General features: G+C 36.6%; 1 protein-coding gene across 14 annotated transcripts in view; it reads right to left on the minus strand.

Moving 5' to 3' along the window:
* ESRRG (estrogen related receptor gamma) overlaps window positions 1-12,314 on the minus strand; it is a 657,723-nt gene that overhangs the window by 538,169 nt on the left and 107,240 nt on the right. The window contains exon 1 of one of the 14 annotated variants that reach the window (XM_074309176.1): window positions 8,408-8,428. The exons of the other annotated variants lie outside the window; for them this stretch is intronic. The gene's annotated coding sequence lies outside the window, so the exon portion shown is untranslated. Of the gene's footprint in view, window positions 1-8,407; window positions 8,429-12,314 lie in introns of those variants that run through there. 14 annotated transcript variants of the gene reach the window in all.

Genomic DNA, 12,314 nt, shown 5'->3' on the forward strand with positions numbered 1-12,314 from the left:
TCAACCAAAACAGAGACTAGCATTTTAGCAAAGGATTCTGCTTTAGAATATGAAGGAGTTGGGAGGGAAAAAGAGATGAGGGAGAGGGGACACAGGTATATAGAGTTCTCTAATAATATCTCATCCCACTTGGAAGGAGTTTTCCTTAACCAGCACTCTAATCTTATTCAGTATACATGCCATGTTTACAATACTGGGGACCTGTTTGAGTCCAATGTCTATGGAAAGGATATGTCCTGTACAGAGCAATGCCAAGAACAAGTAAATGCATTTTTATAATTGTTATGGGATCCTGCTGGGCCAAAACAAAGACCTTGGTGGACTAAGAAGGACTAAGACTATGTTCTTCTGGGAACTTCAAATTCTTAACTTGATAAACACAAAATAAGATCAGTATATCCATAAGTGAAGTGGAATAAAAAAAGATAATTCTCAGCTTCTTTTTCCTGTTAAGTATATGACAAATTCCACATGTAACTTTCAAATGTGTTTCCTTCCAGTTTTCTTTCTGTTCTCATCTGTGCATTTAAAAAAGTGATGAAATCTTTCCTAATCATAATGGCCCAAGGATTGAAACCTACTGTTGTGGAAGGATCTCTATAATTCCTCTCATAGAAATAAACATTAATAATATATGATTCTTTTTATTTCCACATGCACTTATATACTGTTCTGATGCAGACTCAAACCCTGGATTAATACTTATAGAAAACTTCCCAAGATAATGAGGTAGAATTGTTCCTACCATTCATGCCAATAAATAGATGGGATTGTCACATATGTCAGCAAGACCCACAATGTCTAACATTAAATAGTTTAATACATGTTCAAATGGCCCAAGAGTCCTATATCCCTTTTCCCCATTTTCATTTGTATAGAAATACCAGAAAGGGTTAAAAGAGGAAAGTGTAATTTGACTATGTGAAGATTCAACCTGCTCCACAAAAACAAGGGTACACAGGCTTCAATCTCTTTATGTATTTATTTATTTGAAAGAGAACAAAAATCTATTTTCTCACCTTCTCACTAGTTCCTCTCAATTAGAGGAAGGAAACTTTCCTAACAAATATGAATAATCAAGCAAAACAAATTTCCACATTGGCTGTGTGTGTGTCATTCTGTATCCTGAATCCATACTTTCTGTAAGGAGGTAGGCAACATGTTTCATCATCCATCCTACATTAATTTACTTTGACTTTCCCAATCAAAGTGCTATCTAGTCATGTTGTGTCCCCTTATGATATACCTTTACCATTCCCTTTTCTCCTATGTCTCTCCTATTTTAATCCTGTACCACACAGAAGAACATCCCAAATAGACTAGCCTTGGAGCCAGGAGGACAAGCTAACTGGGTGAAACTATATAAATTACTTAACCTCTCATTGCTCTAGGTAACCCCTCTCTAAGACTCTTTAAGTTGCTGAGAAGATGTTGAACTGAAATCAGGAGTTTTCCCACTTAGTGTTTCCCATTAACAATGAAATAACATGGCCAGTCCCTATTTCCTTTCCCCATCATTTCCCTAACTATAATGATTGAAAGTATAAGATTCAACAATACAATTGTTCTTATGCCTGTAGTGAAATATTGTGCAAGGCCAGAAGAAACGGGACAATGCTTTTCTAACCCTAAACCACTTGTTTCCAAATTTTAAAAGTAGGTTATATATCCTGATATTACATATTGTCCTAAATTAGGCCATGATAGTATTTTCTTTTCTTTTTTTATTTCTGTTTATTTGTTTGTTTGCAAGGCAATGGGGTTAAGTGGCTTGACCAGGGTCACCACAGCTGAAAGTTTAAATATCTGAGTCTAGATTTGAACTCAAGTCCTCCTGATTCCAGGGCCATTGTTTTATCTACTGTGCTATCTTTTATTCCCATAATAATATTTTCAAAAAATAAAAAGAAACTAAAAATAAAAATTGTCATCAATTTTTAAATGACAGCATTTAATTTATGAAGATTCTCCTGGTCTTCCAATCCTTTTCTTCCTCAGTTTTGGATATTTTCTAACTATTGAGTAGTCCGTTCTCTAATTCAATAGTATTTTTTTGAAAATTACCACAAGAAAATCCTTGTCTGAAACAAAAGAATTGCATTACCAGAACATCCACTAATTCCTCATATTTAGGACCCATGAAAATCTAGACCAAGGATTTGTAATCAAAGGTCCATATACTGCCAAAAGAACTTTGGGGAAAACTATACATTTATTTCAATATAATTGATTTCCTTTATAATTCTGTCTTATTTTATATGTTAAAATACTATTTTGAGGAAGGGTTCATAGTCTTCACTATACTGCCAAAGGAATTCATGACACATTAAAAAATTAAGAATATTAGGTTTAGATGCACAATTTTAAAGCTGCCAAGAGCTTTAAAAACATTTTACTTGTTTGTACATTTGTTTTCTAGATGAGGAAACTGTGACTTAGGTAGTAGCTTACCCTAGGTAATGATGCTAAAAAGAGTATTATACCTACTTCTCCTTCATATCAAAGCTTTCTCAGCAACTGCTGACTCCTTTAGAAAGGAAAAACCCAGGAAAAGGACTTCCCCAACAAACCAAACATATTCACAACTGACCTATTTCAGAAATGTTAGTAAAGGTCACTTTTTTCAATAATATACCCCAAAATGAATTTGATTTTTGTTCAGGTGAAAAACCTGTGAATGGGATTAGAGGAAGAAAGAAAGAAGATGGGAGAGGAGATTCTCCCTCCCCTCACTAGTTACTCTTTCTTCCTCTATCTCCTACCCCCCAAAATAGCCTTAGCAAGGTACTGTTGCAGAAACCTACAGATAAGCATCTTAAATCATGGTAAATTACACACCGCATGCTGGTGACTCGGTCATGGGAAATTATGAAGCTACGTGATGTCTCATTTGTTGTGCTGAAAACAAATGTAAATAAATTACTGGGAGAATCTCATTTACATTTAGAAATTCATCCAGATGCATGACATGACTGCTGATTTTTTTTTAAATGACACTTTGAAAAGAAGTGCCACTCATTAAAAAGAGATCATGAGGATCATAGTATGAGTTTGATTTGATGCAGGCCTTTCAAAACAGGAAGAACCTTCCCATTAGCAATGGAAGAAACAAATGATGGGAGGTGGGGAAACATTATTTGGCTGATGGCTTTGTCTCTAAGAAGGTAATGCTCCTCATATATAAAGATGTTCTTGAAGCCCCTCTCAGTTATTTTCTCCAGAGTAGGCATGGATTTTTGTTAACCATTTGCACATTCTTGCTCATTTCTCCTTGGCTACAGATACTGAGATAATCAGTGGTTTTGCTGAATTCTCAAGGGCTCAAATCTATGAGTAGTCTCTTTAGAATTCTGCTTTAATTGAAAGATCTACAAGGTACAGGATTACCTCAGAGAAAGAATTGATTATCAACTATCAGAGACACACCTCAACTGACAGGCGGATGATCTAAAAAGGAAGAAATTTAAAAATTAAGGGACAGATGGATTGGAACAAAAAGCGAGAAGGAACTTGAACCTGAGGTGGCTGCAAAGCTTGTTTCCATGATTTGTTCCTCTTCATAATGGTGTCATTCAAATGATCAAAAATATGAAAAACAAGGGATGGAGATAAAGTTATATTCTATTTAGCTAAATAAGGAAAATTCAGGCAAGGCACTATCCAAAAGTTTTGGAAATTGTCATCTGAAATCCAGGTAGTTAAAGCTACAAAGAAAAGTCCTAAAATAATATACATAACTTTATTATAGTATATGCACAACAATAGCTTATTATTTCCCTCAAAATACTGCCTTCTAATATCTTCATTTTGAAGTGAGAAACTCAGATACATATTTTTCTACATGGGATCTTAGGACTTTAGATTCAGGGCTAGAAGAGGCCAGATAGTCCAACCATCTCATCTTACATATTAAGAATTTAGTAACCCAGGTCATAGTGCTGAGTTTTGAAATCTTATCCTCCAACTCCGAACCCAGACGGCTTTCCAAGCTACCATGTTGCTTCCTAGAGACTCACAGTATTTTAGAGACAGAAGCGACTTAGTAAGATCATTTAGATAAAATCTCTCATTTCACACATCAGGAAACTGGGGGCTTAAAAAGGCTAATAACTTGTCCAAAGTTATATAAAAAGATAACAGGGGAAATATCCAAACCCACTTTGTAGCTGATATTTGGGACTCGTTTGGGGGATATTTTCCCCTTTCAAATGTTTTCTTTTTCCTATCTAAAGAGATGTCTTTAAAAGTTGTGGGTCTCCCTTTCTCCCCCCACAAGGGTAAAGTATAACAGTTTCCTAAATGGGGATATTATGGTGTTGTTCAGCCTCATCCACAGCAGCATATTTACATAAGCTTGAAGAGGTCTGTGAGTTTATTGGTTAAGGGACAAATAAGCAGGCCATGAAATAATTATTTTTCATTGTGCCCTGCCAAAGCCATCCAGCCAAAGGCTAAATTGAGCTGCTATTGTGATTATTTGAACTGTGGAGCCAAAAGTCTTCACTGCAAAGCATCCCAGCTGTCCTAAATTTTGTTCTGATGGCTAGTTTTCATTCTAACCCAAACCCTGCCAAAAATGGTCCCCAAAATAGGCGGGCTGAAAGGTTGCTTCATCCAGACCCATATCAATTACCGATTTAGGGCCGTTCAGAGAACTTGATTATTAACAAATCACTTCCTGAAACCGTTATGACAGGATTCCCATATGCAAATGGCAAGCTGCTCATATGCACACAATGAGGCAAGAAAATTAAAATCAAGATTTCCCCCCATTTATTGATGGTTATTTCTTTTAACGCTGATTGTGCTTTACTGCAAATGAGTTCTTCTCAGCTGCATTCACAGTGGGGTTGCTGCCACCATACAAAGCAGCATTAGTTAGCTCAGCCAGCTTGACCAGCATTAACCCTGTGCTCACCTGACCTGCACCTCTACAGGTGGGTCTAATGGCTGCAGAATGTCACACGATCAGCAGACTGTGTAAAACTGGGCTCCCTGGCACATTATGGGACGGCTCTCTTTCCTTCTTGACAATCGATCTGTGTCCTAAAAGGCTAAAGTGCTTTGGAGTAACAAATAGAGTATTTTCCTAGTTTAATCTGCCACTCCTACATGTGCTTCATTGTGTGCTGGGGTGAAGGGTACTTAAAGAACCACTTACTATAAGAACAGACCTAGGAGGGGAGCAGAACAGCTTTATCAAATACTGTGCAACCCAATTCCAATGATGTATCAAATCAAGTCTCACTGACCAAGATCTTTCCCATCTATTTGCCTGAAAACTCCATTTTACTAGGGACAATATTTGAAACCAGCCTTTAAAATCACAAGGCAGATAAATGAACAATAATCAGTGCAGATCCTACAGCCTCATTGGGTTTTTTCTTTGATCTAATTATTCATCACTGAAAGTGGAAAGCAATTCAACTTTATCTTTTGTAATCTAATAAACAGAAAAACATACACATGCATTAGATATGTAGAAACAGATGTGCATATAGACACAAATATATAATTGGAGCTAACATTTATATAGCATTTACTATGTGCCAGATACTGTGCTAAATGTTTTATAAATATAATCTTATTTGATCCTTATGACAATTTTGGGAGGTAGGTATTATTAATAGCTCCATTTAACATTTGAAGAAACTAAGACAGGTTAAGAGATTTGTCCAAAGTCATACAGCTAATAATAAAAATAATAATAAATGTTGTTTTTCAGTTATGTCTGACTCTGTGATCCCACTTGGGGTTTTCTTGGTAAAGATACTGTTGTGGTTTGTCATTTCCTTCTTCAGCTCATTTTACACATAAGGAAACTGAGGCAAATAGGATTATGTGACTTGTGCATGGTCACATAGCTAGTAAGTATCTGAGATCAGATTTAAAGAAAAAAATATATTCATACATTACATTATCTCTTGTATGTAATACAATATAATCAAGGCTTAACTTTGCTGGTGGTCCTCAAGACTAATGAACGAGTTATAATACTAAGGGGAAATAACTGATCATAGGTTGCAAAGGTTTGGAGAGGGAAAATTACACACACACACACAGATAAATGTAGTTTATTTATGGAACTTTTTTTGCATTGTCAACGTAATTCCCAATGAAGGATCACAGGGTTTGAGATCCAGAAGAGGTAAAGAAATGATTTCTGAAAACATATCCAATTTCCTCATTTGACAGATGAAGAAATTAAAGCCTAGGGAGGTTAGGTCTTATCCCAAAATGATAAAGGTAGAAAGTTACAGGGACAGAATTTGAATTCACCTCCTGTTAACTACAGGCTCATGGTTCATACCATTGTACCACAATGTCTCCCACCCATGGATTTGAATATTATATATTGTGCTATTGTATTAACTTAGAAATGTATATATAAATAAGATATTTATTAAACATAAGGAAAATGTACCATTTCCCCCCTCGAAAATAGATAGGAATTATTTGGTATGCATATCAGAGGAAGTCATTTGCCTTATTTTTAGTAATTAATGTAAAATAAAGTCTTGATGGAACATATGCTTTCAGTATTTATAACAATTTTAAAAATAATTCTGAAAAATCCAGAATATAATCAATGAAGAATTATCTATTTCAATTTTTAGGTCTGATTGATGGCTTTGGGTACTAAGTATGTGTGTGGTCCATAGCCAAATTAATAATAAAACATGGTCATGGGGAACTGGAAAAGTACAGCAATCCACTGATCATCCAAAAATCTCATTTTAGTCAGAGTTTTAGTTTCTACTGTCTACCCTTCTGTTTCCTCAAACTAAAAATCTTCTAAAGACATTACTGTTTCCAAGGTTCACTCCCTATCTCTGTCCACCCTCTAGTAAAGCTACTAACAAGTAAAAGGTAGTGGTCATCTGGTCTTTGGAAGAGAAGAGAGGTAAAGGGCACAGGTAACACACAAACAAGATAACAGTAGCCTGTTTTGTAGCTTTTCGATTACATTGCTCTTTTATTTCTACCAGTATGACAATTTGATCTCCTATATCTCTCTTAGTTTATACATAATTATTCCTATCTAGAATATTATATGACAGGTGATAGAAAAAGGAATAGCTGATAAAGAAGATTCTTGTTAAATGATGAAAGCTAAACTTATGATCCCCAAGAGAGAGGTTCACCTTTGCCCCACTGTCCCCCACTGGGGTTGGTCGTGCATGGTGACTTAACACCTTCCCTTTGGATGTCTGACCCTTCATCTGAACTACTGAGCCCCATGGAACTTTCTGCAACTCATGATTTAATTCCTGCCTGAGCCAGGAGCACGGAGAGAGCACTGACCTGTGGCCTGCACCAGAGCAGCTTTATCTGCTGACTAGATCCCCACCAGGATCCAGTCTGCCAGCTAAACTATGAGGAACTGTACATCTTTTCCTCTAAGGCACAGGAGCAGAATGCCAGAAAGCCTGCACTGCCATTCTCCCATGTATTAAGTTTTGCTTAGAGATGGCATCCAATCTGTCACTCTTTTATTGGGTGATCCTGCAAATGGTGGAACTTTAAAGACATCATTTGCTTTTGATGAAGCAGCACCATAGACCTACCCACTCAAAAAATGGACAGCCAGAAATCCAAGGCCCTTTTGGGGAGGGAACTTTTTTTTTAAATAATCTATATTGTTCTTGTATATCAGCAACAAACTTGTTGGTAGAGAGGTCTTCAAGAATAATTTAAGGACCATTGGCCACTTAGACTACCCTGAAGTTGGCTGAAATTGTGTAACATTTACAAGTTATAACACATATTGTTGCCAGCTCAATGAAGTCTGATTTGGAGTGCTATAAATATGTTTGCCCTTTCTGTTGAGCCTGCCTAAGGGATTAGCAATCCCCCCCCCCCCAAAAATTCAGTTGAATATTAACTGCATTAACTTTGCAGTCTGTAACATACTGTTACACACAAACAGCCTACGGTACCTTATGGATGACTTGCTTATTAAAAGTCATTTCTGTACAAAGCTCCATTGCTGAATTTTTTTTTAAATGTGCATTTTCAAATATCTTCCCTACTAAGTGAAATAAACAAAAAGAAGGAACCAAAAATTTAAGCCAAAAAAAAAAATCCAGATCAAAGTATTACTTGCTTTTTATATTTGTCTATCTTTCTCTGACTAAGCAGCCCCAACTTCCCTGATGATTCCAAATTCTCCCTAATCAAGGAGACTGAAGGGAAAAAACGTCCTGTGGGAAGAAAAAATTGCTTTAAAAATAACATTTTCTAAATAGGCAGATTTTTCATCCATGGCCAAGATTTATCCTTCCCAATTGCAACTTCCTAACTCCAATAATGGAGGGAAAACACAGGTAATGATTTGTTACCATATGAAGTCACTGGAAGCTAATGAATATAACCCACATTATAAATACAAGAAACATTCACTAACCTGCCACCCGACAACGGGCGCTGCCTTCAAAAAGCCCAGCTCACCGAAAGCCCATCCGGAATTATCTCCCTCTCTTTTTATACCCTGGTTCTTTGTTACATACAAACACACACACACACACACACACACGCTCACATGCACACATGCACACATTCTTCAGCTCTAGCAAACCACTCGTACAAAGAGGGCTCAGTGTAATTAGAAATCAAGTCAAATCTTAAGGCCTGGAACCTTTATTTCTTCATAATGCTGTACACTTAATTGCTCCTGCCAGTTACCAAAGCAATTATGTTGTCTAGAAATGGAGACAAACAATAGATTTTAGTATTTAAACAGGAACTGAAACTGCAAGAAGAGTGCCACAAACCACACGATTACACTGGAATTAAAGCTGTATGTGAAAAGATAAAGTTTCACCCCCAGCAATCATCAGCCCACCACCAAAAAAAAGAGAGAGGGGTGGGGGTGAAAGAAGAAGAAGCTACTCACAGATCAGAAAGGAGACTGAACCACTCTTGAGACAGAGCTGGGATTCCTAGGTTATGGATGGAATTTTATTACGACCCAAAGCACACGAATAAGCAACAACAGAACAGAAAACATCACAAAAGCATAAAAACCTGGGTGAAGAAAGTTTTCAGTTTCTCATTCAAGCTTTCTATATACCTCACTACTTTGGCATGTGCCTTCTACTCCCTACTTAAAATGACAAAAGACAAAGGTGAAGGTTCTTCCCCATCTTTCAGAGCAGTAGGAATGGTGGTATCAGTCAGTTCAATATCTCTTGCCATCATAATCCCCAAACTATCAGAGACATAATAACACAGGGACTGATTACTACCAGTGCATGAATCGATCCAATTTCATGTCAAGTCTACGAGTTAGTTGATGACCTCAACTGGCACCAAAGTTTGAGGTCAAAGTTCTTCAAGAATGAAAACTTGTTTCTAGAATCAGCCAAATTGCTTAGTTTCCATCAAGTGAAACTTAAACATGTGCCATGTGAATTTTATGCCCCTGGGAATCTCAAATTTGTGAGGAGGTACTATTTTCTTTAACATATAAAGGCATGATGTCCATCAGGTAAACAAATTGACAAATCTTTTTTTCCCCTTTCTAACTTTTAGGATTTTGTATAAAATGTCCATAAATAGATATTTATTTAATTTGGAAAAGATGCTCCTTATTGGATAGCATACTTCTCCTCTCAATTATATCCTCAAAGATTGACAATTTATAATTATAATTCAGGAGTTTATTACACATTCTGGAATTTTATACCAGAAAGCACTTCAAAGCATCATCTACTCTGTACTATCGGTAAACAACAATGTATGTTATGTCACAGTCCTGACAAGTAACCAACCAGGCTTAGCTCCAGGATGTTCAAGGAGAGTCAATTCACCAGCTCCTGAGATAACCCATTCAACTTTGAGGTAGCCCTGCTTTTACATATATCAAACCTGAATCTTCATCTCCCTTTGCAAATTCAATTTAATGTTCCTAATTCTGCTTTCTGGAGCCAAACAGAATACGCCTCATCTGCTCTCCACATAAAAGTTATTCATATACTTGAGTATAGAATCATGTTCCACTCTTAGAAGTCATCTCTTCTCCAAGTAAACAGCACCAGTCACTGCAGCAGATCTTTTAATGGCATGATCTGAGGCTTTTCACCATTCTGTTTGCCCTTTATTAGATGCCCCCAGATTTATCATGTCTTCCTTCATACAATATCCATAGCTGATCTGGCCCAACCATAGAAAAATGCAGCACAATTATCACTACTTAGAGATTATGTTTTTCTTACTGCAGTCTCAAATTACATTATCTTTTTTTGGCAACCATATCACATTGGCCATAAAGTCATGTTTTGGTTGCAATTCACTAAAAATACCAGTTCTTTTCCAGATAAACAACTATCTAGGATGGCTCCCTTTTCTTCACATCCATCTCAAACATGTTGCCATGATGCCTTGCCTGATATTCTCCTCCTCACTTGAAATGTCCTGACCAAGCATCCAAAAGTAATGCCTCCCTGGGTGGGTTAATCTATTCAGCTATATAAAACTGTCATGAGGCCATCCTGACTGGTCAGTGAGGGAGTCCAAACTCACTTAATCTACTAGGGAGCTCAGGCCATACTTCCCATGACCCTAGGCATATTATTGTATTCCATTAATATTGGAAAGGAATGATATGACAATCAGTTGCCCTATGGCTCTATCACTCTCAATTCCATGATATTACCTTATTTAGCTATTTTACTCCCTTTTATATGTTGTCTCCTCTTATTAGAATGTAAGCTCCCTAAGGGCAAGGGTTATTTGACTTATGTCAAATATTTTGATGAAACACCTGTATCTTCACCATTTAGCACAATGCTTGGTATATAAGGAACTAAATAAATGCTTTTTTCATTTGCTTATCAATTTTTAAAATTGTGATATTTTTCTTTTTCTAGGCCTGAAGTATCTTTTCCATTCTCTACTGTCTTTCAAAAAAACCAATGAGAGTGGCTCAGGACCACGTCTACCAGTACTTCAAGCATTCTAGAATATATCCCATCTAGACAATTTGACTTGAACTTATGAAGAATAGTTCAGTGCTTAAATTACATCATATCTTGGGCAACTATCCTTCTAATTCATCATTTTTGTTCTGTCCTTTACATTTCAAATATCATTCCTTTTGACAGAGAAAAATCATAGCAAAATATATTCTAATAAACTCTACTATCTCTCTCATCAGTTATTATCATCAGCTGTTCAAGCATTCAGGTTATCTTCTTGATTGACTCTCAGAGGTTCACTCTAAAAATCAGCCACTCTGACATGTCCAATGCAAAAATATAAACTAATACAAACTTTTCATGGAGATACCTGAATGACAGCTACCAAATTATCACTATTTTCAGTGATGTGTGCTTGGCTTTATAACTAGTCAGGGACACAACCCTCTGATGTCAGCTTCTTCAATTCACTTGAGTAGTTAAGTGGTCTAAAGTCAATGACCCTAATGTACACACCATCCAAGATGGCACCAGGAGCAAGCTGAAAAGCTGAATTTGGCTGATCACATTGCCTAGCTGCTTCTTATGAGTTTAACAACCACTTCAATGTAGCAATGCCTGATCAATATTCCCTCCTTTCTGTAAAGCAAGGGTGGTACCAGAGGTCACAATGACCACTACAATAATGGATTATCCAGAAAATATTTTCTCTCCATGTTATCTTTAATTCAAAAAAAAAAAAAAAAAGCAATTTTGAAGCACTAGAGCTCAGAGTTAAAAAAAAAAAAAAGCTCTCTCAAAAACTTGGGGAGGGGAGGAATTAATTCCAACCCTTACCTTTGGCATCTTAAAGACTTTTGGCCATGACTTACCTGTATAAATAGAAAGAACTAATTTACTACAGAAATGCCCATGGGCGAACATGTACTAGCTAATGAAGTGTTCAGCTTTTGCATGATTAACCAGCTGGTGGGGGTAGTGTAAAAAGCAGAGGGCAGGAAATAATAAGAAAAATTGATTAAAAGTTCTCTTTTAAAATACTACATAAAAATTCTTCTCCCTCCTCTTCCCCTTTTTAAACTTCACTAGGTTGGAAACTGACTTTAAGGGAAGATAAACTTGGATGACTTACCAAGAAGCGAAGCAAGAACTATGTCAAGTGTCCCTTTATTCAAAACTCGGTTAGTAGGAGGCTTAAGTGAGGAAAAGAAGAGTTATTAACCAGCTCTTGAACTGACTCACATAACAGGTCCTGCCAGTTGTCATAAAGTTAGTTCTCTAATTTATTGCAAAACACATTATATAAAGGCAAAATCATGTCTCAGCTTTGAGTCCATTCATTTTTTTCTGGTACTCTCAGCTAGAAGATCATACTTGGCTTCAACTACAACAGCC

The sequence above is a fragment of the Sminthopsis crassicaudata genome, chromosome 4 (assembly GCF_048593235.1).
Source record: "Sminthopsis crassicaudata isolate SCR6 chromosome 4, ASM4859323v1, whole genome shotgun sequence".
In the NCBI taxonomy this organism is placed as follows: domain Eukaryota; kingdom Metazoa; phylum Chordata; class Mammalia; order Dasyuromorphia; family Dasyuridae; genus Sminthopsis; species Sminthopsis crassicaudata.